The sequence below is a fragment of the Nanorana parkeri genome, unplaced genomic scaffold (genome assembly GCF_000935625.1).
Source record: "Nanorana parkeri isolate BGI_ZX_2015 unplaced genomic scaffold, ASM93562v1 scaffold118, whole genome shotgun sequence".
In the NCBI taxonomy this organism is placed as follows: Eukaryota; Metazoa; Chordata; class Amphibia; order Anura; family Dicroglossidae; genus Nanorana; species Nanorana parkeri.
Window position 1 is genome coordinate 1643316 of NW_017306386.1, and position 7834 is coordinate 1651149.

Genomic DNA, 7834 nt, shown 5'->3' on the forward strand with positions numbered 1-7834 from the left:
GGAAGGCGTGTGTCTGAGCTGGCAGCCTTATCTTGTAAAGGCCAAAAATATCTTGTACAAGGACATGGTGGTGGTAAGGTCTAGAACTTCCTTTCTGCCTAAGTTTTGGCCTCCAACTGTAACCAGGACACCATTATTGTAAAAGAGAAGCAGGTTCTTGTTCTACCATTTCTCGGTGGCCCAGACAGACCATCATCCAAACTTATGGTCTCAAGAATTGGTTTCCAGCCTTTCCTGTTAGGCACTCTACTAGATCTGTGAGTGCTTTGTGGGCTTTTTGGCAGCAAGCAACTGTTTCCCAGATTTGCATTGCTGCCACCTGGTCTTTCTGTTCACACATTCACATGTTTTGCCAGGTGGATGTTCAGGCCTTTTCTGATGCCAGCTTTGGGCGTAAGATGCTTCAGGCAACCCTTTAAGCTGTAGGCAGTACCCAGTTATGTTGTTTTTTTTGTGGGCATGTTAGTGTTTTGTTACTATCACCACCCTTCAGTTGGACTGTTTTTGGATGTCACAACAGCCACTGAATTCCTGTGTCCCTCAATGAAAATTAGACTTTTGCACTTACCATAAAATCAATTTCTTGGAATTCACAGAGAAAGTAATTTATCAAAACTGGAGCAGACCGAATCTGCTGCAGTTGCCCATAGTAATCAGCTTCTCTTTTCAGTTTGTTCAGTTGAGCTTTGAAAATGAGAGATTAAATGGGTCACTTCATGCACTAACCTAACACATTACACTAAAACACAGTACACATGATCAATGCTTCATGAATGTGCATCCCAAAACAGTGGTTGACAACACATACTGCAACAGTTAAAGCCAATAATAACGTTCTCTAGAATTAAATGGAGACGGAAAATGGAGGAAATCATTTGTAGTGCCCAGCACAGACTCATTAAGCATGTTCAAAGCTGGGCTACTTGGATCGACTTTCAAAATACACAGAAATATAAGCAGCTTTTGAATGTCATCACATCGGAGTAATGTGGGCATAAATGAACTGCAAACTACTTTCTGGCTACTTTCTGCAAACTACTTTCTGGCAGAGAGACTAGACCTCAACAATAAGTAACTCCACCAGAACACTGCTTTTGATCTTGTCTAACTAACTTTCCTTAGCTCTCTTCTGCTCCCCTCTGTTCACCTGCTACTCTCATTCACAGCTTCCAAACAACTAAGGCTCCTGTCTGACTGTTGTCAGCCCTGCCCAGTCTTCTCTACTCAGACCGTACTGTCCTATCTCTGCAACAAAAAGGTTAATCATTCTGTACGAATATGAGGGCTTATTACCCTGTGAGACAACACAGGGTATCTCTGAATTTCTGACATGATCAATAGGGTTTTTTTTGCACTTCTACAGATAAAAAGCTTAATTTATTATGATCTTTATTAGCACATTTTTAGTAAACACAAAGAAAACAGCATATAAACACACATAACCGAAGCATAAGCTACAAGAAAACACAGAGCATCCATTCCATTTCCAGCAGGATAGTTACCAACAGCAGCACACCAGTCATCTAGTGTTAAGTATCATGATCATATTGCAGAGTGAATATGTCAAAATAAGCTGGTTTGTAGGCTCATCAGGTTTCTGGTGGTGGGGACAGAGACATTGTATGATAGACTTGTCCACCCCACCAACAAATTGCAGAAAAGAGCAGAGAAGGGGAAAAGGTTGGGGAAGAGAACAAGGAGACCTGAGTGGCAGAAGGGGAAGCAACCCATGGGTATCATGGAAATCTGGTGTTTACAGCAAGGCGATTGTGTAAGCAACGTTTGGAAGTGCATGCTATCTTGGAAGAGAATCCAGGTGGAGCCAAGTGCTGGACAATTGAGGTCATAAGGTTGGACTGTTAGCTCCTCCATGCGCATAAACCAGTCAAGTTCATGTATCTACTCCTGTAATGAGGGGACAGTAACAGATTTCCAATGCCTGGGAATGACCGCTTTGGCTGCTACAATGAAGAAGTGTAGAAGGCCCTTTGTTATGAACGATATGGATCCAGGGACCATGGAGAGTAAAGCCACTTCAGGGGTAGGAGGTGGGTTGGATGAAGTAATCTGGGTATAGGTATCAAAGACTTTCCCAAAAGGCGCTATTTTGGGGCAATCCCACCAGATAGTCATAGTACCCACATCGGCATGGCAACACCAACACAGAGTTAGGAAAGAACCTACATAGTACTTAGGAGCAGCGATATCATCTGGTAAGACTCTTAAAGTTTCTCTCTTGTGCCACACTGGCGGAAGGGCGATTATGTGTTAAGGTGCAGGATTTGGCTTGTTCATCGTCTGTAAGGTAAAATTTTAGTTCCTTCTCCCATTCTGACAGGTAAGTCGGGAAGTTATGGTACATATGAGAGAGCAGCAATTTCTAGAGAGTGGAAACAGTGTGCAACCTGAGGATTGTAGGCATAGGGTTTTGATGGCAGTAAGGTCTTTTTGAGGTTGTGTAAAAGTCTCACAGGGTGATTCACAAAAGGGCAAAGAGTTTGGGAAAGGCAGGAGAAGTGAACAATCTAGGATAACAACAAATGCTCCGATACCTACCCCCGATACCGGAACTTCCGTTCAGGGGGAGATTTCCTCTGACCGGCAGTGCTGCGAGGGAACATGGAGCCAGCTTCCCGGCCAATCAGGAAGCCAGGCAGCATCAAGCTAGTAACTAGTATCGGTATATCCCTATTAATTACAAAAGTTATTTGCATAAAAACATTCCTTTATTTAATCAAGATTGGTGGAAAAATAATAAAAACACCCCCCCATAAGATTGCATTAGCAACATATTAACATAGCAAAAGCTTCCAACGAGATATGTAACATAAGATCTCCAAATACCACTCCAAACAAAAGGAACTAAGTGGAAAAAAACAAACAAGAATAGATATCCCAAATGACTTCAATCACCAAATGCAGCCTCTTAGTCATTGGAGTGGTTCACAATTCAACGCATTTCATTCCTCATGCGCTTCTTCAGGCATTAAGGTTTGGAGAAACTCTAAGATGTCCATAGATACAACAGGTGTGTATTCAAATAAATCGATTGTATTTTAACCCCATTAGGCATATTATATAACACATACCATTAAGGAAGCAATCTATGACATAAATATAAGAGATGCTGGCTTCAGGATCCTGTGAACGCAGAGAGAGAGTCCAGACCCTTAGTGGGCAGCCACATTGGAGGTAGACCCAGGGAAGTGATGGGGAAGACTGCTTAATGCATCCCCTATAGTCCCAAGGAAACGAAAAAAACTATCAGAATATAAAGCGGCATCAAAAATATCAATTCCTAATGAATCCAAGCCCCCCTCCTTCCTGAGTCTTTACCTCAGGAAAGGAAAACAAGTAAGCAAGCAAAAATGCCCAAGTAATAGTTGATTTCCTCTGGGTATTATAAAAAATATATATCAGTAGACCAAATGGGGAGGAATACACATCAACTTAAGTTACCTGGCAAATGAATGCCCAAAATATCGGGGTAGAGATAACTGCCTTTCCTGAGGAGTTTCTGTTTGTCTTCCTCCCTGCACCATCCTTCTGCCAACCACGCCAGAGCCGCAAAAAGCCGCATCTGACATCGACAGCTTGGCCAGACGTTATAACTGCACACGTACGATGGCATCACCGCCGTCACCCCACGTGTATGATTAACTTCCTCTGCCAGGATCACTAAGAGGGCAAAGTTGCCATGCCCCCCGTGGTGTTGACAGCCAGAAGGCGCCAAACATGGTGCCATTTGGCTGTAAATGCTGGTAACGAAAAAACACATTGATGCAGGAGCCCAGCCCTTCATCATAAGGGTGCCAAAGGGGTATAAAAACATTACTGGGAGGGGAAAAAGCAAAGGGGAAAGAAACCCCCCACATACAATAGGTGTGCAGGTCACCCCTGATGGTATGTGAGGCGACAACACCCGCCAGGATCTACCTTAGTAGACCATATCTGCCTCTCCAGGCAACTCAAATCTCCCAGCATCATCCATTTTATTTATTCCATAGATCTTTTACATAATAGGACACTAATTAACTCTATCATAGATAAATCTAGAACAACAACACAATTAATCTTTGTCAGCATAAAATCATGTATTAAGGGATCCTGCTCTGTTCTATCCTTCTGTGAGCAGTATGTTTAGAGTGTTGAAAATATTTTGTCCTTATCTTACTTTTCTTTTTGGGAATCCCAGAAATGTTTGATAGCAACCACCTTTTGGATTAATCCCTCCTGAATAGCCTTGATATATAGGGGACCTTGATCACAAAAAGTCTCCCGTTTATATGATCTATGTCTGACTAAATACTTCTCCTGAACTGGTAACACTCATAATAAAAATGAGAACGTGTGGTTATTTGTTATCATCAGTGTGAAAAATGTCTGACTAGTTGAATATGACAACACAGCCATTGAGATCTATGTTCAACATCCCCTTTCTGGAAATAAAGTTTTGAAGGCTCCAACATGTAAAAAAGATTGCTGTACACATTGGTCTTTACATACAATAACGGTCAGTAAGAAGGGACAGCCCTCGCACAGTACATGACACATCGGCGAGGCATAGTAAGCACAGTGTATATACACAGAAAATGGGAAGGAGACTTTCTCAGCAACTCAGAATGATGGGAAAACCTAAAACTTTTGCTTTTCAACTTATAGGAAAGTTGACACAGCCTCTGCCTTAAGGAACCATCTGTGACAAGTTGATCATGCCAAGACAATAGAAGTCCGTTAATGATTTTATGATGTGATGTGTCTTTACATGGCTTTCTGTACAAAATTTTACTTCGGTGACCCATCACACTGTCTTCTACCATCACAAAAAACAGGAAAAAATATATTTCTAGTACGAGAATCACTAAAACAATTTCTAGAATAGAATTGCAAGAACTGAAAGACTAGGTTATTCCGTGCTGTGCTGTTTTTTAAATCCCCTGTGCTGTAACATTGCAAATTCTCTTGTTCACAGTGGAATGTTGTCATATGAAAGAGAGAAGGGCGCAAACGGATCATTGCCATAACCACGGCGGAGGGAGAATGCTGTTATAGTACCAAATCTATACCCAAATTACCAGGGATGTTTGTCCAGGTGAATGCCATGAAATAAAATGCTAGAAGAGTCTCTCAGTGCCAGTCCTTCTGATGTTCTGGCTACACACTGTGCCAGAAGGTTTGTCTATGAGCCCTTTCACATGTATGTGATATAAAGTAAGGTGGCCATTACTGCTTGTGATTATGCACATTTTGGCACATCTTATACTCACATTTTTTTGTGTAAACTATACTCTCTTTTAGTTTGGAAAATGTGAAAAGAACCCAAAGGTTTCACCTGCAGTCTGCATACAAAAACACAAAATGTTAATGTGCAATATTGGTGGCCAGGGCAAACCAGTGGTACTGCCATTGTTGGGCAAAAGAGCTGATAGAACTGATCTTGGTGGTAAGAAATAGATAGTAGTGCTGTATGTAGTAGGCAGGGGAAGGCAAGTGCACTAAGTACAAATGTAATCATGGTCACACAATGCTCGTGAGGCACACACAGTCTCTTCGTGCCACCTGTAATATTTTTTAAGCTTAATATATAGATTAGTGCTACTGCTATTGGTGGACACAGAGGGGTTGATTTACTAACCTTATAAACACACCACGAAAGTGTATACACCTCTGCAGTGTGTTCCCTCCCAGCATGATCTATGGGTGGAATCTAAACACCTTTGTAATGTGTACACACCCAGCAGGTGTGTTGTGCAAAGCCCTGAAGGAATTCCAAGGTGATGCTGTGTAAATTAGCTCTATGTTGTGTTGCTTGTGTTGATGAATGCAAGGAATGAAAATGCATGAACTAACCATTTTTGTCTAAATTGTGAAGAAGCATTATATATGCATCATGTGCATGATTTTTCCATATATGGCATTAGTGGAAATATGCTTTTAGAGACTTTTTGGTTGATAAATACGTTTTGCTGTGTGAAAATCACACACACCTGGTGTGTGTGTGTGTTTAGGTTAGTAAATCACCCCCAGAGAGTCAGTAGTACTTCCTTGTTGGACAGGGGCAACTGGTGCTGATACCCACAATGCCAAAGTTAATATTTAATCACCAAAAATAGCTTTCAATCTTCAAATATTACAGTGTATATCTGCCACTTGTATTGTTTTATTGATGATATTTTTTCTTACTAATCCATGGTAACGCCCAAACAGTACTTTATGACATCTCGAGCATTAAAGCGACTTTCTTCATGATTTAACAATAAGGGAAAAAAATCACCACCTGCTGTACTCACCTGGGCTTTTGCCTGTTCCATAAATATTCTTTCTCTTGAGGAGCTATGGCCCAGACAGAATCTTCACATCTGATACACCTATGGGTGTGTTGGATGCATCGTCCCTCACTGCAGTTTATGGTTCTCCCACTGGCCTCAATGAACTGCTTTAGGCTGTTAATGGAATTCACAGTGTTGGTTAACTAAATGTCCTTCCATACTTCATCTAAAAACTTTTTTTTAAATTATTATTACACCTTTATGTCATTTTCTGTACAGGACAAAATGAAAGATAAAACAATTATGAAAAACATAAACAAGTCTTAAACATTCAGACTTACTAACATTATATTAGCTGTCAAGAGGATTAACTGAGTCATATGCGTAATGTCCACTTGTAGACAGGATGTGGTTCACTGTCAGAGGTACAGGAAATCTGGGGCTTAACTTTTTTTTTACTAGATCAACTATCGAACATACATTCATGATGTGACATCAGTGAGAGATACTGAATAAGAGCAAGTAAGTCATAATATACCAATACAAATGACAATATTTATTTTATAATGTGCCTCATTTTACATAGTTACATAGTTACATAGTATTTGAGGTTGAATAAAGACATTAGTCCATCAAGTCCAACCTATTTTCTAGTGTAGTATTAGAATATGGCAGCTTATAATAATAATTTCCTATGGGTATACTTAAATATGATAATGATTCTATACTTACTTTGTAGTAGTAGCAGAATGCTATACTGTGTTAGTCATGAGCAATGCAGAAGGTTTGCAGTTTAAGTTATACCCTTTATTGGTTAACTTATGCAATGAATGATGCATGCTTTCAAAACTCATTAGCTGTCATCATATTCCGTAACCTTCCAAAAGTTTGCTTCTTTTAAATCGTTAGCCAAAAAGGGTATACAATAAATTCTAAACTAAAGATCAAACAAAAACAGGTTGCCAGGTATTCCTGGAGCCTGGTAGCCAACGTTTCTTAAAAATTTACAGCTGGTGCCTAACTTTAGAGGTTTTTTCTGGTTGTTGTCAATGGCTCTGAATCCTAAAACAAATCCTGCTGGCTCTTGAATTGGATTGACTGGCTCCTGGATGCCATATTAATTTGTCCATGCTTGACCTAAAGATTCCAAATTATTCTGCTGCCGATTCATGTTTCACAGACTATGGAATTCCCCTAATAATACAAGAAACAGCTAGTATAACTTACAAACAGTTACTTATTCACCTGCATCTTTACCTGGAAAGCATGACACATTATCCATGTAAGGGGGCCCTTCTCCAATGAAAACATATGTAAGGGAGTACTGCACTGGTCACTAATGTAAGGGGGCATTTCTTCACCTACCACCAATGTAAAGCTGCCCATACACTGTGTGTTTCCCCCATACCGCTGGACTATTCTATTGTGACAGCGGCAGGTGTGGTGCTGTCAGAATACCCAAACAATGACTGCAGCTGATTGGCTATCTGATTTTCAGATCAGCTCCTTCAACAATAATCAACTCAAAAATCTACTATTTCAATCGGAGGGGTGCTGACAAGACT